At 40.2% G+C, this 27907-nt stretch overlaps 1 long non-coding RNA gene across 1 annotated transcript; it reads left to right on the top strand.

Annotated features, from left to right (window-relative positions):
• Positions 1-17112: 17112 nt before the first annotated feature.
• LOC129624142 (uncharacterized) lies at positions 17113-20789 on the top strand. Its single transcript, XR_008700775.1, has 3 exons — positions 17113-17243; positions 19781-19994; positions 20461-20789. It is a non-coding gene; the product is annotated as an uncharacterized LOC129624142 (long non-coding RNA).
• The last annotated feature ends 7118 nt before the right edge of the window (positions 20790-27907 follow it).

Genomic DNA, 27907 nt, shown 5'->3' with positions numbered 1-27907 from the left:
ATGCTGTGAAAGTGCTACACTCAATATGCCAGCAAATTTGGAAAACTCAGCAGTGGCCACAGGACTGGAAAAGGTCAGTTTTCATTCCAATCTCAAAGAAAGGCAATGCTAAAGAATGCTCAAACTACTGCACAATTGCACTCATCTCACATGCTAGTAAAGTAATGCTCAAAATTCTCCAAGCCAGGCTTCAGCAATACTTGAACTGTGAACTTCCAGATGTTCAAGCTGGTTTTAGGAAAGGCAGAGGAACCAGAGATCAAATTGCCAACATCTGCTGGATCATGGTAAAAGCAAGAGAGTTCCAGAAAAACATCTATTTCTGCTTTATTGACTATGCCAAAATCTTTGACTGTGTGGATTACAATAAACTGTGGAAAATTCTTCAAGAGATGGGAATACCAGATCACCTGACCTGCCTCTTGAGAAATCTATATGCAGGTCAGGAAGCAACAGTTAGAACTGGACATGGAACAACAGACTGGTTCCAAATAGGGAAAGAGTACATCAAGGCTCTCTATTGTCACCCTGCTTATTTAACTTCTATGCATAGTACATCATGAGAAACGCTGGGCTGGAAGAAGCACAAGCTGGAATCAAGATTGCCGGGAGAAATCTCAATAACCTCAGATATGCAGATGACAACACCCTTATGGCAGAAAGTGAAGAGGAACTAAAAAGCCTCTTGATGAAAGTGAAAAAGGAGAGTGAAAAAGTTGGCGTAAAGCTCAACATTCAGAAAACGAAGATCATGGCATCTGGTCCCATCACTTCATGGGAAATAGATGGGGAAACAGTGGAAACATCATTATTTTTTTGGGCTCCAAAATTACTGCAGATGGTGATTTCAGCCATGAAATTAAAAGACACTTACTCCTTGGAAGGAAAGTTATGACCAAACTAGACACCACATTAAAAAGCAGAGACATTACTTTGCCAACAGTCCGTCTAGTCAAGGCTATGGTTTTTCCAGTGGTCATGTATGGATGTGACAGTTGGACTGTGAAGAAAGCTGAGCGCTGAAGAATTGATGCTTTTGAACTGTGGTGTTGGAGAAGACTCTTGAGAGTCCCTTGGACTGCAAGGAGATCCAACCAGTCCATTCTAAAGGCAATCAGTCCTGGGTGTTCTTTGGAAGGACTGATTGATGCTGAAGCTGAAACTCCAGTACTTTGGCCACCTCATGCAAAGAGTTGACTCATTGGAAAAGACTCTGATGCTGGGAGGGATTGGGGGCAGGAGGAAAAGAGGATGACAGAGGATGAGATGGCTAGATGGCATCACCGACTCGATGGACATGAGTTTGAGTGAACTCCGGGAGTTGGTGATGTACAGGGAGGCCTGGAGTGCTGCAAATCATGGGGTCACAAAGAGTCGGACACGACTAAGTGACTGAACTGGACTGAAACCTCAGCACCTTCATCTGAAAAAGGAGCATAATAACAATAGTTCTAAACTTACAGTGTTATTAAAAAGACTAAGTGAGATAATTCATGGATAACTTACAAGCTAGTGTCAGACATATAGTGAATGCTCATTAAATACTGGCTTTTTGTGACTTTATTTTATCTAAATTTTAATTGAAATATAGTTAATTTACAATATAGTGTTATCTTCAAGTGTATAGTAATTTGATTCAGTTATATATTTATATTTTTCAGATTATTTTCTATTATAGGTTAATGTAAGACATTGACTGTATTTCCCTGTGTTATATAGTAAATCCTTATGCGTATCTATTTAATGTGTACTAGTTTGTATCTGTTAATTTCATAGTCCTGATTTAACCCTTCCTTAGTTAAACCCTTTGGTAACCATAGCTTATTTTCTCTGTCTGTGGGTCTGTTTCATATATAGATTCATTTGTATTATTTTTTTGATTCCACATATAACTGATATCATATAGTATTTGTCTTTTTCTATTACACTTACTTCACTTAGTATAGTTTTTTCTAGGTCTATCTATGTTGCTGCAAGTAGCAATATTTCATTCTTTTTATGGCTGAATACTATTCCACTCTATATATACCACTTCTTAAGCCAACTGTCTGTTGATGGTCACTTGGATTTTTTTCATGTCTTGGCATAGTGCTGGTACGACCAATGAGGGACATACACCTTTTTGAATTGCAATTTTCATCTTTTCCAGATTTACATTGAAGACTGGGATTGCTGGATTATTAAGTTCTTGCCTTAATAGCTTAGAGTGAAACACAGCTAGCATAAGAGAGCCAACAAAATGAGGAGATGAATGGGAAAATTCCTCAGCCTATGTATTCCAAGTGGGAAGCTGATATTTGGGTGTGGGCTGCTTTTCCAACTACAGACAAAGCAGCATAATTTGTTTAAAAGAGGTCAGTTGGAAGAGTTTTTTAAAAAAAATATTTCTAGGCAGTTAACATATGTGGCGAATATCATGCCTATTTAAATGGTCAGAAGAAAGTCTCCCTTAGTAGCAGAGAGAAATATTAACTATATAGACAGTTCCATTACATTATGTCTCAGTTCCTCTCATCTGCCTAGAGTAGCCCTATCTGGGAAGACGGACTCCTGCATAGCATTTCAGTCACCAGAAAGGCTTGAACGTGGCTGAGGGCATTAGAGGTTCCTCCTGATGGGAGGCTTACAGAACATGTTCTTCTGGAGTGTTCTCACATTTTCACCAGTGACTGGACTGATAAATTCCCCAGTAAAATTGTCCCTTGGATGCAAATATCCTAAGCATACAGAATAACTTCCGTTTATTTTCCAAGGAAATGTTGCTTATTACAAAAGAATGGAATCATCTTTCCAGAAAAAGCTGATTATAATAGTGTTTAGAGCTCTTTGAGAAAAATCCTTTCCCAATGCATTTTATTTGCTATGTTTTATTTAGAACAGAGAGCCTCTCTTTCAAGTATGTTTATTTCTTTTGGTTAAGTGGTGCCTCTGACATTTATGGCCTAGAAGAGTGTAACATATCAATTATGCTGTCAAAAAACTAGCCAACCTAAAGTTTGCCAAGTTATCTCTTGAGAATTTTTGGTTTCTTAAAGTACCTCATGTATTATATTATGTAGTTTAAGGTTGAGACAAAAAAAGTTGAAAATTCTAGATTTTTAAATATATATCTCAAAATAGTATTTTATTGTATTCAGGGAAATTTTTTAAACAGATTAGTCTTACATAGTAATGTCCTTTTTCTAAGTTTTATATTACTTAAGCACTGAACTTGGGATATTGTTACTTAATAATATTCATACAAATATTTTCCCTTGTATCAATAGAAGTTGAATAGTTCTTAGATTCCACTAGCTTGTTTAAGTCCCCAGGCTGAGATGACTCCCACAGCAGTAGTCCTCTCACTGCGTCCATCAGTGACCATTTCTTCTGAGAGGCAGGCCCTGATTTGTTGTGGCTACTGTGTTATTCAGGGAAACCTCCAGAAGTACAGGAGAAGAGGGCAGAAGCTGCCTGGCTTGGCCTTTCTAGTCCTGTAGGTTGGCTGCTGCCTCTCTGCTTGGCGTGTGCAGCTTGCTCTTGACCTCTAGTGGCCTGGAGTGTTTATCCTGAGTTGCTGTGGTCTGGAATTCTGCCTCCTGACCTAAGCTGTTCATTTCACCCTTTGGTCAATGGGCAAATGGCCTTTCCTTCTAGAGTCCAGGTCTCTCCTTCTTGAGCATGTGGGTGGGAAGTAATGACTGCCTCATAACAGACTTTAAGAGCTAACATGAATTTCAGTTATGTTATGAGCTCTCCAGTGGCAAAATGGCAATTCATACAGCAGAGTGGCTTAGGGTCTTACTGTGACAGGTTTGCACATTTAAAGAAAGTTGTTTTTTTTTTAACATATTTCTCTCTTTTTTAAGGTGTGTAGGCAGTCCTGCCCTCAACATTTTTGAGGCCCAGAGTAAGAGTAAAAAAATGGAGATGCACATGTAAAAGTCTAAATACTTGAGTATAAATCAAGCAAACCACTGCAAGGAGATCCAACCAGTCCATTCTAAAGGAGATCAGTCCTGGGTGTTCTTTGGAAGGACTGATGCTAAAGCTGAAACTCCAATACTTTGGCCACCTCATGCGAAGAGTTGACTCATTGGAAAAGACTCTGATGCTAGGAGGGATTGGGGACAGGAGGAGAAGGGGAAGATAGAGGATGAGATGGCTGGATGGCATCACTGACTCAATGGACAGGAGTTTGGGTGAACTCCGGGAGTTGGTGATGGACAGGGAGGCCTGGCGTGCTGCAATCATGGGGTCGCAAAGAGTCGGACAAGACTGAGCGACTGAACTGAACTGAATGTATTATATAAAATACATCTTATTCTCCTAATGACAAATGTCCCTTTATTTCAATGAAATTTCCATTTTAAAAATTTCAGCCTTTTTACATTTTTTGAACTCATTTCTCATTTTCTATCATAATTTTGTCTTGTTTTCAACCTTGATGATCTAGAGTATAGTGTACTAAATTTGAAGACACTTTTTAAAAACATAAAATAGATGTAAAGATTGAAAAATAAAATATTTTTGTATTTTCCAAAAGGTTCTTTTATTTTCTTCTGAAATATTAAAAAAACTCTATTGAAAATTAAGATGTAAAATTCAAGTGGGAATTAGTAAATGTCATAAATTTTAATCAATTTTGAAAATAAAGCTGGATATTTAATTTTCTGGATATAAATAAAATAATTTAAATATATCTATAAAAATAAAACTATTACTACTTCTAGTGTTCAAAGTCCATCTAGTTGCCACTATAAAGATATTTTGCTTCATGCATGTTTTGTTTAGATCTTTATGCATTGTTTTAAAATGTGAACTTATATAACTGAAGAGTCATGTGAACTATTTAATATTGAAGAATGTTACTCATTTTGCACATGCAACTTCTATAAGCAGTGTGCTGATTTGTGAGTGCCTCTGGACCCCCAATTTGAAACATAAAAAGAAAGAAGACTGAATGCTCAGTAGTAATGGGAAATGATACCTCATTATGCATGAAGTTATTATATTCATAATATTGGGGGGTGAGTGTGACACATTCTTTATTATGGTTTTCTTTTCTTAAGCACTTTTAGCTGCTAACACTCTCCCTGTACTCTGAAGCATTGTCAGTCTCTGAAGTTGGCAGGGTCATAGCCCTCAAACCTTCGTGGCATTTGGATATAGTTGTCATTCCTTTCAAAGACAGGATGAGAGATGTGAAATTTCCCTGAGACTTGAACAACATGAATAATGAGAGCAGATATGTAGGCTTTATGGACTGTGTTTAAATTCTGAGCCTTGATTTAAAAGAGACAAAGATGCCCAGATGTTCTTTAGTGAATTCCTTTTGCTTGAAACCCAATCAAGAGACTGAGTTTTCTTTTTTTAGTTTTGTTTTGCAGGATGGCTGCTTAACAATGTTGTGTAGTTTCAGGTGGACAGCAAAGAGACCCAGCCATACATATGCGTGTGTGCATGCCAAGTCTCTTCATTTGTGTCTGACTCTGTGTGAACCTACGGACTGTAGCCTGCCAGGCTCCTCTGTTCATGGGATTCTCCAGGCGAGAATATTGGAGTGGGTTGCCATGCTGTCCTCCAGGGGATCTTCCCGACCCAGCGATCGAACCCCTGCATTAGCAGGCAGGTTCTTTACCACTAGCGCCACCTGGGAAGCCCCAGCCACACATATACATGTGTTCAATTCTCCACCAAAATCCCCTCCCAGGGGATCCAGGCTACCACATAACATTGAGCAGAATTCCCTGTGCCATACAGTAGGTCCTTATCTGTTACCCATTTTAAATACAGCAGTGTGTACATGTTTATCCCAAACTCCTGAAAAGTGTGAGTGTCAGTGTGTATCACCTTGCTCTGGGCCAGTCAGCACTTTAGCTTTGGATACTTAAATGTTGTTTGGCTTCTCATTTGCTCCCACATTCTCTCCTTATTTACAATGTTTCCTTTGGCTGTCCTTTCCTGCCATCCAGTTTCCTCTGGACATTTCCAGAAGTCATATATTTAATGTACCTGAATATCATTGTTGTCATAGTTTGAGCCCTTTCCATGTTTTGCAGGTCTCTGAGGATTGTGATAATGAAAGATACATTTTTTAGGTCTTAGGGAAGATCATAAGTACTCCCAGAAGTGTTGCCTAAATCCACATGCTGGTCCAACCCAACTGGTGGTCTAGCTTATGAAACAGCATCCTGTTACATTTAAATTATTATCCTTCTGAATAATCTCTTCTCAACACTGGTGGTCTAAAAGATGATAAAATGTTCCAGATAGTGTGCTTTGAAGATAAACATGGTATTGCTGACAGAACTTATTCCTCTATTCTTTGGTTCTTCTGTTGATCTTACTTCCTCATAAGAGGTAGTTACCACCCAAGTGTAAAAATAGAGGCCATATTTGGCTTTTCTGAGAAGGTCACTTCTTTCATTTTGACTATATTCATATGGAGCAGATCCCACATAGATAATTTGTGGTTAAAATAGAGCATTTAGGAGCTCAGTTTATCTTTTTTATTGAGATGTAATTCATATATTAGTTTTATAAAGATTCAATATTTGTATACATTGCCACATGTATAATGATCTCCACAATAAGTCTAGTTAACATGTCACCTCACGTTGCTGTTGTTCAGTTGCTAAGTTGTGTCCAACTCTTTGCAATTCTATAGACTGCAGCACACCAGGCTCCTCTGTCCTCTACTATTCCCCGAGTTTGCTTAGATTCAAGTCCATTGAGTTGGTGATGCTATCTAACTGTCTCATTCTCTGTCGCATCCTCATCTCACATAATTACATTTTTTTTTCTTTTTATGAGAGTTTTTAAGATTTATTCTCTAAGCAACTTTAAAATATACAATTATTAACTACAATCACCACACGCACATTATATATACCCATGACTTAATTGTTTTGTAACTTTAAGTTTGTACCTTTTGACTTTCTTCACCCACTTCTCCCACCCTGGATTGCTTCTGGCAGGCACCAGTGTGTTCTCTGTTTCTATGAGTTCAGATTTGTTAGATTCCACATATTAGTGAGTTGATACAGTATTTGTCTTTCTCTGTTTGGCATATTTCACTTACCATAATACTGTCAATATCAATCCATGTTGGTGCAAATGGCAAGATTTCACTCCTTTTTATGGCCGAATAATATTCCACCATATGGATATGCCACATTTTCCTTATTCATTTATCCCTCAGTTGATACCTGGATTATTTCCATGTCTTGCTATTGTAAATAATGTTGCAATAAACATAGGGGTGTTTATATCTTTTCAAGTTACTATTTTCTCTTTCTTTGGATGAATACTCAGGAGTGAAATTGCTAAGTTGTATGGTAGTTCTATTTTTAATTTTTTGAGTAAACTCCATACTAAGGAAACCATTTTCCTTAGTAACTGTACCAATTTACATTCCCACTAACAGGCTTTCCTTTTCTCTGCATCCTTGGCAACACTTGTTATTTGTGGTATTTTTGATAATACCCATTTTGACAGGTGTGAGGTGGTATCTCATTGTGGTTTCAATTTGCATTTTAGCAGTTCAGAGTGTTTATAGATGAGGCTAAACATTAACTATCCAGGTATTGCTCATCAGTTCTGTATCTCTCATTAGTCTTAAACTTTTTAATCCTAGTACTTCCTCAATTACCTTCTTGCTTCAGAATGATCAGTCATTTTGACACCCAGTATCATCTTTCAGTTCTCTTCTGTAGCCCTTCTTCCCTTTCACTTTTTCCACATTCCATATTAAAATTTGCATGGTGGTTAAGGCCATGAATCCGTAGACTGCAGCACACCAGGCTCCTCTTGGAGCTAGGCCTTGAATCCTAGCTCCATCACTCACTAGAATGCAACTTTTAGAAACAACCCACCCTGTCAGTTTCCCTGTTTATAGAATGGGGATTATAATGCCAATCTCGTAGGATGGTGGGAAGGATTAAATAAGATAATGCAGGTAAAGCACTTGGCAGAGATCTGACATGGGAAAGATACCACCAAATGGTACTTACTGTTGTTTGTCTTTCCTTTTATTTGTCTTTGGATTGTTTCATAGCTTTACCTGAACATCAGTTCAATTGAAGGGGGAGAAGTGAAGGGGAATTTTAAAATTAAACAGCAGAACCAAGAGTTTCACAGTAATCTACTGGATATTAATTGAACACAGAAACATAGGCTGCCTCCTCTGAGATATATTGCTTTGAGAAAGAAGGAGATTCTTTCATGGATGTTACCGAAGCCAAACAAAATAATTATTCTTTCTCTCCAGGTATGGGTTTCTGATATCATTTCCATTTCCAGGGGAATTGAACTTAAGTAATTAATAAAATGTTATCTGTATATAAAATACTAACAAACAAGTCCCACCAAAACCCCAAACCAGAAAATTCAAACCCAGTCCTAAGGCACTCATGCTGTTATTCCCTCTACCCCCAACTATCACCAGGCTGGCAGTAGGGTGGGCAGGTGGTAGGAGGAACATGTGCTGCTAACACGTGGTTTCTTCAGGGAAGAGGTCATACTTTGGTTGTGAAGAAGCACTATTTCAGGTCCTGTATTTAGTTTACTACAAAAAAAAAAATATATATATATATATATATATGGTGCATTAAAGGAAATAGAACTTAAGATAAATGGGGATAAAAACCCATTTAATCAAAGCATTTAATTCTCTAATGAGCATAAAAATGTCCCCTTCCTGGAAATAATTGAAATGAAATAATTGAAACTTTTTGAACTTGTTAATTGGCTTTCTCTGCTTGCTTCCTCACAGGCTTACTCAGTGTTCCTGAAAATTCTCAAAGCAACCCTCCTGTATATCTTTAATCTTGCTATTCCTGGACTGGAGTCCCCTTTCTCTACCTCTCCACTAATCCTAAATAGTTCAAGGTCTTGCTGGCATTTCTGTTCCTCCTGAGACCTCTCTTCCTCCTGCTTTACCTTTTCATTGCTCTCTAAATTGTTTCAGTTAAACTTTAAACCATGTAGGAGAGCAAGGACCATGTCTTGTATTTTAAAAATGCCACATCCCATGTGGTAGCTGGGTGTAGTTCTGGACACACTAGATATAAACTGAATACATTTTGTCTGATGGTTTGAAGACCTGCCTTTTACTTGACCAGAAATTCAGACAAATTTGGCAAGACGTTTATCCCTTTCAAAATATGATTAATAAGACTTTATGAAAAACTCTGTGTCTCGTATGTTATAAAATTTCCCTGCTCATAGAATTCTCTGAGGCTCATACAAAGCAGCTGTGGATAGTGAACACTAGGTGTACTTTCATAAGCAACAGGAAAAGCAAACAGATGCAGTTGAAACCCATCCGGAAGAGTAAAAGGTGGTGGAAATATCACACTAGGAAACAAATTCATAAACATTGTAGACTTTGCTGTTACCCCTGAAGAATCAGCCCAAATATACTAGATAACAACCTTAAATTCCTATGACGCTAGACAAGCAGAGCTTCTGGAAAATAATCCCTTTTGTCTTGCCTGTTTTTCTTGATTAAACAAGAAAAACAACATGGAAATGACTGGCAAGGTAGTGGCCAAAGGAAAAAGGAAAACCCCAAACTCAGAAGGCCACGAGTGTGAGATGACCTTTTTGTTTACTCTCTGCTTTTTATCTGCTGCTGTTTGGGATTCAGGAAAGACAGCTCTTCATGTTGTCTCGGCTGCATCTGCTGTAGCTTTTCTTTCCATTTCTAAAAGTCTCTCAGCAAATTCTATCATCTAAACAAAACAAAACAGCACAAACCCATAGATAACTTCCTCCTGGTTTTAAACCTGCCACATTTTGATGTCAGGAAAGAACAATTCTTTCTTTTTACTCCTCTCTCTTCAATAGTAGCTCTGGATGTGTGCTTATGTCTCTTAAAGTTTTCTTATTTCAGGGTATATACGTGATGTTCTTTTTTCAAATCCATGTTAGATAATACAGATAAGGATGGTTTCTACAAATTACTGCATAAATCATTATAGTAGCTACATGAGAGGTTGTTAGATGGATTATTGAAGATGAAACACTATTCTCATCCTCTGTTCTCTTGGCAGAAATGGTATTTGTAGAGGCAAGTAGGCTTGACTTGTTCTGTTACTGATTTAATCCTTTTCCTTCTTTCTCCTCTTGACTTCCATTTGTCCTTCCCTGCTATGCTATTCTCAGCCTGCTATGCAGTGATTCTAAAGTATAATGACCTCCCAGTGTCTTCTTAATATATGCCCACTTCATATAGGAAGCAGGACAGTGGGCCTTGGTTTGCTGCTTTCTTTAATATCGACATATTTAGCAGCATTTTAGCTTATGGACACAAACTCAGAATTTTTTAAAAATTTGGCTTCTATATTTAGCTCGACTCAGTGTGATCCTCTTCAGTGTCACATAGATTTTCCACATATTTTAACATGCATTTCCCTTCAGTCCTCATTGAATTAAATCTCACTGCTCTTTAGTTCTCGTTGATGGTTCTTTCCAGGAATGGTATCATATTAAATTTTTAAAAATACGTGGGAAATAATTTGACTTTTAGAAGCTATATTTTGATTTTGAAAGAAAATGGATGTGATTTTTTAAAAACCCCTTCCCCAACTATTTGAGAAAAATCAGAAATTAGCAGCTAAGTGGTGGTTACTATGTGCTCCAGTATGTAAAGAGGAAAGTAAATAATCACTCCTAAAGGCCCAGGCATTTGCCTCCCATTATAGAGACAAGTGATAAATAATACATTATCTGTAGTACTGTGTCAATAGCATTATCAATAATATTAACTAGAATTGTAAACACCCTTGGTGATGATGGGAAACATCCTTGGTGAAACTAGCTTTGATACCCAAATGTAATAAGAATAGGGCAACTAAGGGACCAAAGTATCCATAAACAGGGAATGAGAGAAGGGCCTTGGACTGTTTATTTTGCAGAAGAAGAGATTAAAATGAGATGTGAAAGAGGGAGCAAACTCTGTCCACATTGTCCCTTCAGGCTTGTTGGGTTTGCTGCCTTCTAGAAATAGTCCAGCAAAGGTTGAGCAACTAGACTTTTGGAAAATGACAAACAGAGTTCTTTTCCTGGTTGAGAGCATGGGGGATGGTGTCTGTGGTCTGTGCATGAGATATGGGGAGAGTTCCAAGTTGCTAGTTGACTTAAAGGCAGGATGTTACTGAGATCGCTGATGGTAGTCTGCACTGAGCTTTTCCGATGGCTTAAGGCTGTGAACCCATTTCTTGTTGTGAGTTCCCCTGTCTCCTGTGTACTGTGAGTTGTGAGGTTGAGGTCCCTGGTGGCCAACAGGGAAGTCTGCAAATCTGCACTGGAACACTGGGTAGCAGGGAGAAGCACCCAGCAAGTTGGGGCTGAATATTTGGTCAACTCATAAAGGAATTTGTTTATTGACACCAGACTTGCCCTGTTTTTCCACTGGGACCACAAGAGCTTTCCTCTCGTTAACTTTGGAGAAGTTGAGAAGGTGAAGGTCAAAGCATTTGTGCATGGTAAGTTGCTTTAGTCATGTCTGACTCTTTGTGACCCTATGGACTAGCCCACTAGGCTTCTCTGTCTGTAGGATTCTCCAGGCAAGAATACCAGAGTGGGTTTCCATTTCTTTCTCCACGGGATCTTCCCTCCCAGGGATTGAACCCAAATCTCTTATGTTTCCTACATTGGCAGGCAGGTTCTTTACCACTGGCACCACGTGGGAATCCTTTGTGGAGGTTGTCAAAGAATACTCTTATAAAAGCTATAATTAGTGTTAGTTGTTCAGCTGTGTCTGACTCTTTCTGACCCCATGGACCCCACCAGACTCCTCTGTCCATGGAATTCTCCAGGCAAGAATACTGCAGTGGGTGGCGATTTCATTCTCCAGGGGATCTTCTGATCCAGGGATCAAACCCATCTCTCCCTCACTGCAGGCAGATTCTTTACCCCTGAGCCACCAGGAAAGCCCCTAAAAGCTATAGACCCTCTCAGTAAGCCCTGAGCATGGTGTGAACATCAGTTGGGACCTGTGTGTTGTCTGAGGACCTGACTGTCTTGAAGGCTTTCACTGTTCTGTCACAAGGCATCATAGACATCCTTTCCTGTAATGGCTTTGTTGTAGCTAATAGGAAGAAAAGAAACGGCAAGTGTAAGCTTGGGAGAGTGAGAGAAGTGGTATGAGAAATACATAGATGTACTGAGAGGAAAGGAGCGGAATCACTGTAGGATGGGAATTTGAAACACAGAAATGGGAGAGGAAGAAAAAGAGATGTTCTTTGGATGCTTATAGATCAAAGAACTAGAACTTGAAAAGGAACTTGACTTACAGAGACAAAGCATATTGAATAAGTAAGAGAAGAAGCAATGGAAATAACTTTATCTCTTCTTTCCTATGAAATAGAACTCTCCTTTGGTGAAAAATGTATTATCTGGTCTACTCCCAACCTCCAAGCTCTAGAAGTAGGCACTTGTGATATTCCTTGTTTCAATCTAGGAACCTGATGGATAAACCATAGTGATAACATATTTAAAGTAAGCTTGATTTTTAAAAAAAAATCAGTTAAAGATAGATTTGCATCTAGAATTTTACATTGGTAGAAACCAGAAGGCTTAAGGAACCCAAGAAAAAGAGATTTTGTTTTCATTTAACATCATTTGATTGGAAACACAAGAACCGAGAGGTGGTTTTTAAAAACTACTAATGACAATAGTAGAATAAGTGTGACTAATGTCCTGGAGTGAAGCCAGAGACCAGTATATGTCCCAGTTTCCTGGGATGAAGGAAGGATGCTCATATTTGTGGAAAGGGAAAGGGAAGTCATACTTATGGAGTGCCACGCACTAGGCTAAACACTTGATGTGTTCGATCTCATTTATTCATCACAACCCTGCAATTCAGCATTATTATTGCTGTTTTGCAAAGGAGGAAACTGTGGTTCTGTCACTTAGGAAAAAATATATCAAGGCCATAAGTAATTTTTTAAACTATGTCTTTCATTTATTGGGTATCTGGGGTTTGGAGTCAAGTGTAAGGTTTCTATAACTTGACTTTCAAGGCTGTGAGATTTCTTTTGAGAATTTGCAGCTCCTCCCTTCTGTGAGAGTATATTGACATCCTACACTCCCTACTGCCACTACTTGGTTGCTACTCATCTCAACTAAGATGGTAAGAAGAGCTAGAAATCTCCAGGTCATGATGTCCTGCCATTCTGAAACTTCACCTGCAGCTTCTGATGGTAACACCTGTTGAAACCTGGTTAAGCCTATAGTCGGACAAGGGGACAACTTACCCATCCTTCTCTTGACTCAGGTTAAGCAGCTCTCACGCTTGTGATGGAGAGTCCCTGCGGAAGCATCTTGGAATTGATGTCTCCCTCCTGGAAAGTCCCATCTCAGGATGTCTTAATGTACTGAATTGTGTCTTCTCCTTCTACCAATTCATATGTTGAAGCTTCAACTCCCAACATGACTGTATTTGGAGACAGAGCCTCTGAGAAGGTCATAAAGATTAAATGAATCATAAGGGTAGGGATTAATCTAAGAGGTCTGGTATCCTTGTAAGAAGAGGAGGTGATATGAGATCTCTCTCTTTGCCAGTACACAGAGGAGAGGCCATGTGAGGACATGGCAAGAAGATGGCCATCTACAAACCAGGAGGAAACGCATCACTAGAACCAACCTTCGCAACACCATGATCTTGGACTTCTAGCTTCCAGTACTGTGAGAAAATACATATCTGTTGTTTAAGTCACTCAGTCCATGCTATTTTGTTATGGCAACCTGAGGTGATTAACATAGATGATTTCTGCCAAAAACTGTACCTGAGATAAGGGTTTGAACACCAGTAGTTTCTTCGGCATGAGGTGCCAGAAAGCACTGTGAGATGGTGGGGTTGTGAGACGAAGAAGGAAGGAAAACCAGTGAAAAGTGTGGTCATGAGTGAACTGGGCTATGTGGAATTGGATCTCAGTGCTTCTGGGGAGCTTCTGAAGGATTGTGGAACACATCTCCGATTCCTCTTATTGCAGAGTATTTATCCATCTACTCCTCTCCCCCAGTCATTGAGTGTCCCCGCCCACCCCAGAGCAATTTCCAGCCTGCCAAGATCCACAGCCAGCACAGGCAGAGAGATGTAGAAAGCCATTTAAGCATGAAGAGTCAAACAGTTATCTCTTGAATAGGCCAAGAGTGACCTTCAAAACGAATGTTAAATTTCCATCTTAAAAAGAAATCACTATACAATGTGTGCAGTAGATACTCACTCCATCTCTACATACCTTATCCTGGATCCTTTCCAGTCATGAGCTTATCCCATTCCTGCAACTCAGCCTCTCCTGAACTGCTCAGGTGTGGAGTAATATTTCCGAATGGAGGAAAAGTCACAAATGTCCTCATGTCAGAAACTCACCATCAAAAATTCCCACTGTGAGTTAAAGAGTTTTGTTTCTGGTAGGATGGTATAGACAAACAGTTGATAAGTACTAGCCTGAGAAGCTTAATTCAACTGAAATTCTCCTGACAAAGTCCCTGCCACTGCCTAGCACTCATTTGACAAATTTCTCACCTTTGGAATTTGTGCTTTATATTAAGGCATTATGCCCACCAACAGGCTAACCAAGGGCATATTTCAAGGGGAGGGGTGAACAACACAAGGGTGCATTGTTTCCCATTGGCACCTATTATCAGAGCAAAATGAAGAAGTGCAATTGTTTGTATTTGTTGGGAGAGAGGGAGAAGCAGACAAGCAATCCTGGGCTCCTTGATAGAGAGAGGGTAACAGCAGAACTCTGGTTACTATACCCTCTTCCTGCCCATCACTATTGCTGTTCTGCCTTGGACTCCATCCCAAGTGAAGTGTTCTTCCCACTAATTGTTTAATGTGGCTTAGTCATGTTTTCCTCAAAGAAGGCACTTGGCTTGAGTGTATGTGGTGAAAATTTTCTTGCTTTCCACACCTCCCTCCCTTCTTTTCTCACTCGCCTCCTGTTTCTTTCTCTTTGTGTGCTTAGTTGCTCAGTCGTGTCCAACTCTTTGTAACCCCATGGATGGTTACATGGATGGCTACCCTGCCAGACTCTTCTATCCATGGGGATTCTCCAGGCTAGAATACTGGAGTGAATTGTCATGACCTCCTCCAGGGGATCTTCCCCACCTAGGGATTAAAGCCAGTTCTCCTGCATTGCCAATGGATTCTGTACCCACAGAGCCACAAGTCACATAAAAAATATTGACATTATCTTTAAAAAAAAATCATACTTGCTCACCATAAAATATCACACAATGCTGAAAGTATAAAACTGCAATGATTATAAATATCTTCAATTACCTACCAGAAATAACTTATGGTTATTTCAGACACCTTTCTGTATATATTTGAAAGATAGATACATAGAGATATAAATACTTATAAAAAATGGAGTTATTCTCCACTGCTACTTGAAAGTGCTATGCATTAAATTTTATCTTGTTAATAATTTAGCCAAAAAAAAGAAGAAACAGAATTAAATGAAGTATTGCTGAAGTTCAAATAAATTTTCACTGTAAGGCAAATTGGCTCTCAAGGTATCTTGCTAAGAGGATACAGAGAATGTAGTCGTTTTTTTAAAAACTACAGATTTAAATTTTGGATAGTATCTATTGACTCCTTGCTCTGAATATTAGAAAATTAGCACATTTCCCCCCTCCAGCTTTCACCTGGATGGCAGTTTTGAAAATTATTCATATTATAATTTTTTTTATTTTCAAGATTTTTGAGATTTATGTTTATGCATAGTTCTATGTACACACTGATTTGATGTTTACCACCTGTCTGTTCTTTCCAAAGTAATTTATTTTTGTTCATTTTTATGTTGACTGGATCTTACCTTTCAATATTTAAAAAATCTTTAAATTAAATTAAAATTTTTTGGGGCGGGCAACTTGCGGGGTCTTAGTTCCCTGACCAGGGATCAAACCTGGGCCCAAGGCAGTGAATGTGGCAAGTCCTAACCATTGGACTGCCAGGGAATTCCCAGTTTTTCATTTTTCTTTCCTTTTAGGTCTTATGGGTTATAGAGTTTCTAAGTTATTGCCCAAACTGACTCTCAAGACTATAAATATTTTCTGGAATTGAGAAATTTTGTGGAAAAATTTGGGATCTATCTGATTAGTTACTTGCTTTTTATGCCTAGATTTAAACAATGTTTGTTAATTTTTAATGGCAGTCAGATACTTTTCCAGGGTGTACACTGCCATTGATCATACTGGTAATGTTTTTACAACTGCATGTTTTACTCTAATAATTTGTACCTGGAAGGGTCTAGTTCAAGGAAATTTATTTATTTTTCTAGGATATCTTTGTACATTTTCTTCTATTCCATTTTTCTGTTCTGTCTTCACAACAATTATGTGTATGTTCATTTTTAAATCTAGCTTCCCTATGTATCACTTTTTCTAGACATTCTAAGTATATTATTCCTCTTTTCTATCTCATTTTGTTTAATTTTCTCAAGACTACTTATTATGTCCCTGAGGATATTTTCAGTTGTTCTTATTCCATTTTCTTAATTTCTTCTTGTGTAGCATCTACCACTGAAATGTTGTTTTCCTCTTCCATTTATTTTCTGAGCTCTGCTTTCTTGCATATGATATTCTTCTAGAATTTAACAAGCTCTTCTTTGTACTGTTATTTCCCCTCCTTTGGGCTTACACTCCCTCCCTCCCCTTCTGATGACTTTGTCTTTTCTATGAGGCCAAGGAGAGCTGTTTGTCTCTTATCTTCATTTTCTTTCTTTCCCCTACTCACTCCTCATATTTGAATAGAGCCAGTGGTTTCCTGACACACTGATGCATTTGTGTGCCAGAACTGGGGTTAAGGTGAGACAAGCAGTGCCTGGGGTGCAAAATTCAAGAGCAACAGACTTTCAGGGTCTCCCTGGGCTCCTTACTTGCCTCACCTTACTCCTGGCCCTAGTTCTTATGTGGGTGTGTTTGTGTGTATGTAGAGAATGGGTGTTGGGGGTAACACTGAATGGGTAGCAATGGTGCAGTAAGTCATGGATACCTGCTGACCGCCTTAGGGTTTCTTGTCTTGGAGACTTTCTCCCTTCCCAAAGTTGACACTCCCTTTTTGCCTAGGGACACAATTTTCCTGTGTTTTTCCCCTATATAGAGAATAGTATAGTGAACAGCCGTCATTTGGATCACAGGCTCACTGTTCTCTGCCCATCACTGTTTCCTCTCCTTCCTCCACTCTGCTTCACTTCTGCCTATTTCCCTTGGGTAAGAGGCTGGATCATCCCATAGAAAAGGTAAGGTGACATGCTTTCACTTTGAGCTCCTTCTCCTTTCTCCAGTTTTGTGATATTGCTCTATGACTGTCTGGGACCATTCTCTGCCTCTCATCATCTGTTTTCATGTCAAGAACACATGGTTTCAGTTCAAAGATTACTGGCTGTGACCTTCACTTACTGTGGGGGATGCCTTTATCTCACCTAACATCTGAGAAACTGTGCACGTACGCAGTTAAGTGACTCAGTCTAGATTGCACAGTGCCTGGTAGGTTGGCTCTCGGATGCGTGGTTTGTGGTTGTGATACTGCCCATGTTTTGCAGAAGTGGGAGCTTTTCCTCTGTATTTTTAGATATTTTTGTGGGTTTCTCTAGGGTGGCAAGCTGAGCAAAAGTGCTTTTATGCTATATTCAGCAACAGGTGGCACAGGAGATGCAAGGTTGTTACTGGTTAATTGTGGATGAACTTTAAAAAGAGGCATAGTGTGAAAGGAGATGGGCAGGATCCAGAAAGGGGCACTGTTGTTGTTGAGGCTGTGACTTCCACAAGGTACCAACATTTTGCTTTTGTACAGGCTCCAAGCTGAAATTAGGGACATTGATTAAGAAGGGAGGAAAATTTCTCTTAGCTTTTCATTTTTGTTACAAGGAAGGGGGGATGTGGAGGGCCTTTTCCAAGGCTAGGACTGAAGATTCCAACCACAAATAGTGCGGAGAAGTTGATTACTTCTGCATTGTCATTTCCAGACATAGATAGGCTGTTGTGATTCACCCAGTGGGCCAGTCATGTCATAGTTTGCCCATAGTGGACATGGGGTCTCCTTGGAGCTAGATTGTTGCTTGTCTGGGTCTTTCCCAGGCTCTTCCTTGGACTGCCTAGCCTCTAAACCTAAATAATTTTTTTTTTATTTTAGCAAAATAGACTAAATTAATTTAGTTTATACTTTTTAGTCATAAGAAGAAAACAGCATACTACCCCAAAGACAATCAAATTTAGGAAAAATGTCTTTTCTGAAACTTGATTATTTTTGTTGTTCCATGATAGAGTTAAAAACAGTCTTTTGAGGCTGTTGGGAATTGACCAATGGGCATTTTCAAGGCTGATTGTAGCATCTCCTTTTCTGAGCCTTGTTAGAAAAGTTTAAATAGGAATAAGTCAGCCTAGTTTGAAATCATTACTGTCTGGAAGAATGTAGGTTTTTAGACAACTTCTTGAGATTATTTCCAGATCTATGATTCAATGGCAAATACTCCCCAAGTTTTCCAATGTAAAATTACTATTTATAGAAAAACCAAGAAAGAAGGAGTTATGGTAGATAATTTCTTGTAATATTTTTGGTGATCCTAGACCAAGTCCTTTAAAAAATTTTTTTTAGCAATTCATTTGACACACTAAGTTCAAAAATCTTTTATTTTTCTGTTAAAGACATTTGTCTCACTTATAAAACATGATCAGTGGTATTCATAAGCTCTCAGATAATTCTGTCATGTAAATAAATAACCTTTCTTTTAGGTTTGAGACTGTAAAGAATCTGCCTGCCATGCAGGAGACCCAAGTCAGGAAGCTCCCCTGAGAAGGGAATGGCTACCCACTCCAATATTCTTGCCTGGATAGTCAGTCCCATGGACAGAGGAGCCCGGTCTCCAAGAGTCGGACACAACTAAGTGGCTGATACTTTCACTTTCTTTTTTTTCATTCTTGAATAAATTGCCTTTAAGTGTTCATCTAGATTTACAGTCTTTTGAGTAATTTTGAGTAAATTTGAGTAATGTTGAGTAATTTCAACATTATTGAGATTATCTGTGGCTTTAGTTTATATTCCCCATTTTCTCTTTTTTGAATATATTAATATTTAGTTTCAGTGTGCATCATATCTGTTTAATTTTAGTTTTGAATAGCTGTAGTAATACATTTTTGAGATTTACTGTACATTTCTTTTTTAAATATAAAATTTAAACATGCATTTTCTTTCATAAGGAATCACGTCTTGTGCTTCTGAGTGACTTTCCCCCCACCCCCATTCCTCCCCAGTTCTTTCTATTGTCATCCATTACTTCTGTCTACATCCCTTCTCTAAATCAGCATTTGTTTATTTGGGAGAGTGAAAGTGAAAGCGTTAGTTGCTCAGTTGTGTCTGACTCTTTGTGATCCCATGGACTGTAGCCCATCAGGTTCTCTGTCCATGAAATTCTCCAGGCAGGAAGACTACAGTGGGTTGCTATTGCCTGCTCCAGGGGATCTTCCCAACCCAGGGATCGAACCCAGGTCTCTTGCATTGCAAGCAGATTCTCTACTGCCTGAGCCACCCTTGAAGTAGTTGTATATAATTAATTGCTTTGCTGGTGATGGGATTGACCACATGGCTCCCAAACTTGATGCTGCAGTGGGCCAACACTTTTGATATAATCCAGACAGTACTATGAAAATGATAATATTAGGTGAAGCAATGTTGGAAAAAAGGATCAGTACATGTAAAAGAATCAATTTTTGCTGGTTCTAATAATCTTGCTTTTATTTTATTTTATCACTCTGCTTCTTTCTTTTTCCTTTCCCATAGGCTACTTTGATGATGCTATTTTTTATGGCTCCTCTTTCCCATAATCCGTTCTCAACTAGGATGACTGCTTAGCACAGAGTAAGAAATTTTCTCCTGTGAGCCTTCTCTCTCATCAAGCTCAACTTTCATTCTTCTCAAGAGATGGATTACAGAAGGAGCAGATTTAAAATTCACTGCCTGCTCATGAATAAACATGGTAAAGAGAGCTGTTGAGGTAAAGTTATATTACAAAGTATTTGTTTAAAAAACTCATCCTTTTGCTCTCATGGAATTTCTCTCTTAAATTCACTTTAGCAAATAATAACAACCATAAAAAATAAATATACCCAAGGGCCTTAATAAAAAGGGAGAACAAATGCACAGCATTTTATGTCATGAAAATAATAGCTCTGGGAAGTCCACTGGAACGTCCATTGCTTCAGCCTGACCTTGACTGTTGGATTTCCAATGTTTCCCCTCAAGTTCTAGATGAACTGTGAGTGCATGCGTGCACGCAAGCTCACATGTGCCTGAAACACATCTGCTGACTAGAAGTTGGTGTATTGAGATTTCATGATTGTTTTTGTTCATCAAAGTGCTTATTTAAGACAAATGAAGTTAATGGCAGTCCACTCACCTCTCATTCTGCCCTCCTCTTCAATTTATTTCCTGGGTAATAGAAACTTGTTCTTCCCGAACAGTTTTGCTGCAATTGGGAACTATGGCCACTTGATGTGAAGAGCTGACTCATTGGAAAAGACCCTGATGCTGGGAAAGATTGAAGGTAAAAGGAGAAGGGGGCTCAGAGGATGAGATGGTTGGATAGCATCCCTGACTCAATGGACATAAGTTGGAGCAAACTCCAGGAGACGGTGAAGGACAGGGAAGCCTGGAGTGCTGCCATCTATGAGGCTGCAGAGAGCTGGACACAACTTGATGGTTGAACGACAGCAACTATACTAACGTGTGTTTGGAAGCCGTTTTATTATTTTTAAAGTGTTTTTTAAAGTGTCTTTCTACCCTTTTTATTCCCACTAGACTTTTAAAGAGTCTTAAAGAGCATTGCCACTATCTGCATTTATAATCACCAGTATTTTTAAGCTTTTTTTGATTAGAACACTGGACTGGGCTCTTTGGTTGTTACCAAAAAATAGTGGAAGTAGCCATTCATTTTCTTAATGTGCCAAATGTTCTAGTCCAAGCTAAATATTATGGCTGGGATAGATTAAGGGAGAAGGACTTCTTTTTTTTCTTACTTGGTATTTCTTATATATTTAAAAAATATTTATTTATTATAATTGGAGGCTAAGTACTTTACAATATTGTGGTGGTTTTTACCATACATTGACATGAATCAGCCACGGGTGTACATGTGTTCCCCCCCGGCCCGAACCCCCTTCCCACCTCCCTCCCCATTTCATTCCTCTGAGTTGTCCCAGTGCACTGGCTTTGAGTGCCCTGTTTCATGCACTGAGCTTGGGCTGGTCATCTATTTCACATATGGTAATATACATGCTTCAATGCTATTCTCTCAAATCATCTTACCCTCAGGGGGAAGGACTTCTTGGATAGAGGAGGACATAGAATTCTGAGAAGCAGGCAGGGTTCCTTGTCTTTGCACAGACTGGACCAGGAGTCCAAAGACTTGCCTTTTAATTTGTCTCTGACACTAACTAGGTGTCTTCATACCGCTTCACCTTTTGGAATCTTTGTCTCTTTGTTGATTAGGTTAGTTTTAGAGGAGAACTGCTTCAATCTTGTTTTTCTCCTGCTTTCAAGCCTCTCCCCAGCTCGCTGAATTCAAGTCCAACTCTGTGCTTGGCATCCGTGGCCCAGAGCCTGCCTTCCTGACCAGGCCTGCTGTGAAGCTACTGCAGGCACCCACTCTGTCATGGGTGGCGTGGTTCCCTAGGGCTCCCCTGGCTCTTTCGTGTCAGCCTGGCCTGATTGTCCTCGCTCTGCCGTGTTCTCCTACAGTGCACACACTGCTTTCTACCCAGCAGCTGAAGGCAGAAGCCTAGCTGTTCCTTTTTACATTCCCTCAGCATCCCTCACCAGTTGATCCTTTGCCACTCCATCCTATTAATTTCTTCTGCTTAAAACCTTTTCATGCATTTCCTCTGTATTCCTTGTGCTAGGTTGAGTCTCCTTTGTATTGTACCTCAATTGTTGCCATAACCTCCTAATGCTTTTTGCTTCAGTTCTTCCCTTTAAATCTGTTCTCCATCCTGCTGGCCAGGTGATCTTTGTAAAATGCAGTCACAGTCATGTCACTCTCCTGCGTGCAGTCCTTCAGTGTGTTTCCATTAGTCTATGGAAAGTAACCAAAAGCTTCTCACAGCCCATTTTGTATTGTGGTTACACGTGCCTTTGCTTTGTCTTGCCTCTTGATTATGAGCTATCAGAGAGCGGGGCCTATGCATTACTCAGCTTTTTATTTCCCAAAGCTTCTAGCAGAGCAGCTCACATTCTAGTAGGTGTTTGCTGCATGCGTGTTATGTGATTCTATCAAATAGAACTGATATTATCTATTGTATCTTTCTCAAATCCGAAATATTGTATGGAAGATTTTCGGTAAAATTAAATGGATCCATCCTCAGCAAAAAAAAAAAAAAAAAGCCTGCATGAGTCACATAATCGTAAGTCCATCTGAAAACTTTTTCTTTCTATGAATAAAAACTCATCTTTATGTAAATGATGTTCCAGTCATGATGAACTGTTGCAAATCTCAGAAACAATGACGGAGCTCTCCAGATAAAAGTCCAAAGAAGGTGAAGCTGGGATGCAGTCTATCTTTGGAGATCACAGCAGTAAATAGGGTGGCAGGACTTGATGAGAGCACTGTGCTGAGTGATCCTCAAGGACTCAGCAGACTATAGGGCTCCCTACAGATAGCCAGCCAGCCCTTCATGGGCATCCCAGAGGGGCTTAATCTTCCATGTGCTGTACTCAGACACAGTCATGTCTGAGTCTTTGTGACCCCATGGACTGTTGCCCGCCATACTGTCCATACCGCCACTCAAGAACCTTTGTTCTTGGCTAAGATTACTTGGTAAACCTGCAAAGTTGATTGGCCCACAGCCAGAGTTCAAATATTCTCTTTCTCATCAGTTTTTCCTTTTATCTCTCCCAGGCATGGATAAAAACTATGAGATGGGCCGGCTCGAGTCCTGGTCCACTTTAAGCATTATTTCACCAGAAAAAACAACTCACCGTTGCCCCTCTTAAAGAGATGAAAACTCCCCTGCTTAGAATTCTGTGACTCATGCCACTTGGACACAACTACATTCTTTCTAGGGCGGAAACCCTGAATTCAAGTGCAGCTGGCCAAGTTGGGGAAGAACTTTAAGCTGTTTCTGGGAAAGAACTTAAGTCTTCTTACTGATGATGAGAAACAGTTTTTAGTCTTTGTGAAGAGTTAGAAGCAGTATGCTGTTGAATAATAACCTCGGGGCCAGCCGAAGAATGTTTTGAGTGGTGTTTTGATTACCATTAAGTTTTTTCTTTTTTAGTGTAACCTACTAAGTTTCTGAATTCTTGTGATAAATGTAATTCTTGAGAAACATCAAAGGGGAAGGAAGTACAGATGGGAGTGAACACAGGGAAGGGTTACCAGATATTTGTAATAGCAAAGTGTCTTTTTGCTAAACACTTTTGTAGCTAAAGCCACAATTTTCTGTGTAGTTGGGGATAGACGCCATATTTTCTTCTTATATGGTGGGATCTAAGCTAGGCACTCAGCCCACTTGATAGACCTCACATAAACCCTGCAAGATGAACAAACTCTAACTGCCAAACAGAATCTACATTTGCCTCAGAGACCGATGAGTATTTATTCAGTGCCCCTAGTAGAATTACTTAGGGACTAAAATAAAGCTGTGACAAAGCAGGAAAGGCACAGCAGTGAGAAATGCAGTGTTTAACAGAAGGGATGTTGACGAAACAGGACTGATGCTAAACTCCCTTGGGCAAGTAATCATCTCTTCGAGCCTTTCTAAATCACGGAAGTGTGTTGTGAGTTTTTTCTGGTCTGCATGTTTCTATAGTCTGCTGAGTCCTTGAGGATAGCTTAGCACAATGCTCTCATCCAGGGTAAAGGGGATCTAAAAAGAAAGTCATTCAGCCTTATTATCTAACCACAAACTTTGTGCCTTGGACCTGGAGACTCCTGAGTGCCTGCTATAGTTGAAGGTTCCAGGGGGCAACAGTTCAGTAGCTAACCGAGGCTTTCCTTTGTGTACATCTTGCCAAAATCCCTTAAGAGCATCTTTACCGCTTGGCAGTTTTCAGGATGGATCCTTTTCAAGTGTAAAATAAACAGGGGTTTAAAAATCTTCCCTTCTGTTGTGGACAGAATTCCAGCTGTCCGTTTCTTCCTTCCCTCCAGCAAAAACAAAGCGAGTGACTTGTATCCATTTACAGGCCACAGAGTTTCACCTTGGTGCTCCCTTTACCAGTAGGGATGCATTCCTTCTGTTGCATTTCCTGCATCAGCTAGCTTTTCATCTTCCTGCCTCCTTCAGTGTTTCCCCTACTCATTGTAACTCTTCAAGCCCTTATAAGTTTTCCTATTGCTATTGCTTGCTAATTTTTTTGGTTCATTTTTCCAGTATTACCCTTTTCCTGCCAATCCACCATGTTGCCATAGTTACCTTTACAAAACATACCACAAGTTTTATCTGCCTTAAGCCTGCTTAAAACTGGTGATAAGTCCCTACTGTTTCCCAAAGTGTATGGGATAAAGTACCAGCTCCTTGGTGTTGGGGTTTGAGGCAGAAGCTTACTTACCGTTCTTCCTTTCCAGATTCAGAATCAGTTGTGTGTTCGACACACAAGCCAGATGGAGATGAAAATGCAGTGTCCGGTTCACTACTGATCATGCTGCACTGGGGCTTGGGCCAGAGGCGGGCTAAAATATGACTTCCTGGAATCTTTTCCTTGAACTTAACCATAAAGTTCAGGAAGACCTGCTGGAGAACTTCTGGTAGAGGTTTTGGTGGGGCCTGGGGACAGCCTCAGGGGTTGAGCAATCAATCACAAGCCTGTTTGCAGGGCTTGCAGAGTCTCTGGAAATAACACTTCCTTAAAATCTCAGAGGGAGGTCAGCCTATTCAATGTCTGGAAATCCAATAGGCTAGCAACTAAGACACAGTCATACCACAGCCTGATCCTTGAATCCAACCTGCTTTAAGAGTTCCTGATTAGCCCACTTGGAGTTCCTATTTCTTAGCAATGTCTTTACCTGTTTCCCTCTTGGTCCCTGTTCTTGGAATAGGCTGGGATAATGAGATGGGGTTTATCCTCCCGGAAGTTGCTTTAAAATGGTGACATCATAGTCTATTTCAGGTGGGAGCATTTAGCCTGAAGTACTTGGTGAGGGCTGGGGAAATTTGGTTTCCTCGGTGTTCTAGCTCTTCCTACCTTCCCATATGATTTCCTTTCAAAATAGAAAAATAAGTTCTTGTGTCCGCATAAAGATTGCTGGAAGAAGAAATGGTGAGACTCTGTGGACCCTTCCCTTCTCCTATCAGAGGGTGAGCTTGGCCTGAAACGTCTAGGACCTCACTGAAGCATGATTAAAACACGGTCAACCCGCTTTAACTTTGTCATAGCTGGTTCCCCAGACACACGTAAGTGAACTAGATTGAGTCCCAGAACACAGATAGGAAAAATCTGCCAGGCTGCTTTGTTACCACTTATCCAGTACTGTCACCCTCCCAGTAACAAAAGGCCACTCTCACTGCCCAGCATCCTGCTTGTTTTCAACCAGACTCATGTTGTAATGCCTGTCAGTTTCAACACCCCGCTTCCCACTACTGATTGCTGTTTTAGGCAGAATTCTTGTGGGTGCAAGTGAGAGAAACCCAACTCAAATTAGACTATGGTTAGAAGTATGGAAATCCAATAGGTGTCTCTGATCTCACGGTTGGCTGCATCCTGGGACCTAAACTACCTTACGATGAGTTTTTTTTCCCTCTCCATATCTTGGCTCTTCTCTTTGGTAGTCTTTAGCTTCAGTCTATATTTTTATAACTGCTTCTAGCAAAGAGTCAGAGATGACTGAGTGACTGACCCTTTCACTTTCTAGCACCAGCGAAAGAAGACTCTTCTTTTCCCAGAGACCATGTCTCAAATGTGATGGAGAAGGCCTGATTAGCCCACTTAGAGTTCCTGTTTCTTAGCAATGTATTCATCTGTTTCCCTCTTGGTCCCTGTTCTTGGAACAGGCTGGGATAATGAGATGGGATTTATCCGCCTGGAAGTTGGTTTAAAATGGTGAAATCACAGTCTTCCACTCACGTGCCTCTCCCTTGCCCAATTTCAATGCTCACATGGATGGGTTGCTCTGAACAACCAGGTACAACCATTGTGCCGTAATTGTGTGTTTATGTGTCTCACTGAGCCTCTGTGTTAGACTCAGAGCTACAGCATGGCAAAGAAGATCACAATTTGTCCCTCCCACAAAGTCAGGAGGCCATGGTACAGTCTGGAGTTCATTTGTTTGAAAAGGGAAGGAAAGAGACTCCCTAAGCGCTGCAGCCCCATGGCCGTGTGCCGTGTGCTGTAACCACCAGCGCCAGTGGGGTCACCACCCCATCCATCACACTGAGAAAGGATCCTGGCACAACCACTGGCCCCGCTGAGCTTGAAACCTCCCCTGCCGAAGCCTGAGGCTCAGTGTAGCTGTCGCCTGGGAGGTCTGCAGAGACGTGGCCCTGGCCAAACCACCTGCTCTGGCTTTTCAGTGCCCAACCCCCCCCCCCACCCCCGCACCGCTGCCAAAATTTCCCAGGGCACCGAGGTTTCTGAATATGGGTTAAGAGCATTCACCGTGACTCTCAGAGATGCACCCAGGTAAGGGTGCTGCACACCGACATGGTTTAGGTTCCAGGTTCTTTTTATAATGTCCCTCCCTTCCTTTTTATAACTGAACTTCGTTTATTATTATTTAATAATTTTATTTATTTATTTTTGGCTGTGCTGGGTCTTTGTTGCTCCATGGGCCGGGGTGAGGGCTAGTTTTCTCTAGCTGCGGTAAGCGAGGACTACTCTCTTGCGGTGTGTGGGCTTCTCATTGCGTTGACTTCTCATGTTGTGGAGCACAGGCTCTAAAGCACAGGGTCAATAATTGTGCTGCATGAGTTTAGATTCATGGCCTATGGGATCTTTCCAGTTCAGGGATCAAACTCGTGTCTCCTGCATTGCCAGGCGTTGGCAGATTCTTTACCACTGAGACCCAGGGAAGCCCCAAAACAAGCTTCCTTATTTTAAATTAATTTTAGTTTTACAGAAAAGTTGCAAAGACGGTATAATTCCCATATGTCCTTTGCCTGGCTTCTCCACTTGCTGACATCTTATAATCACGATGAATTTTTCAGAACTAGGAGATTAATATTACTCTTTCTTAAAATACAGACTTCATTCAGATTTCAGTAGTTTTCTCACCAATATGATTTTTTTGTTGCTGTGCCAGGATATCACATTGTCTTTAACCAAGTTCCTTTGATTTACTCACAAAACTAATTCTCTTACATCAGTTGCTAGTGTGGTAGATTAGTTGTCCTAATGGCCTTCATTGATGACCCCTCCCTGTATCCATGCTTCTTGCAATGTGAAATCTTAGTATCTCCTATAAAGAAGTGCTCTACCTCCACATTCTTGAATCCAGCTGACCTTGTGACTTGCTTTGGCCAATAAAATGCAGCTGATATCAATATCTACTTATTCCAAGCCTGGATCCCAAGAAGCCTCGGGTGGCTATTGCTCCCTCCCTTTGACCCCAGCCTCCTCTATGAGAACAAGTCTGGGCTAACCTGCTGAACAGAGGAACTACATGAATGGGATAGGAGATATCCCAGCTGTATACTGAAGCCATAGACAGCCAGACCCCAGCTGACTCAGATCCATGAGCAAGTCCAGCCAACATCAGCTAAGCCTGTCCCATTGCAGAAGGGTCATCCAAATGGCCCATAGACTTGTGAGCAAAATAAATGTTTAAGATGGTGAGTCACTTAAGATTTGTGGTTGGTTTATGTTAAAGGTGTCATAGCAAGAGATAGCTAATACAGTTGGGACTGGATGGTGACCCAAAGTTCACTGTCACCAATAAGTTGAGTTAAATTCATTGAACTTTTCAGGTTGTAGGCC

This window comes from Bubalus kerabau, chromosome 12 (assembly GCF_029407905.1).
Source record: "Bubalus kerabau isolate K-KA32 ecotype Philippines breed swamp buffalo chromosome 12, PCC_UOA_SB_1v2, whole genome shotgun sequence".
Lineage (NCBI taxonomy): Eukaryota > Metazoa > Chordata > Mammalia > Artiodactyla > Bovidae > Bubalus > Bubalus kerabau.
Note: the sequence above shows the minus strand (reverse complement) of the source record. Positions and strands in the feature narration are given on the sequence as shown.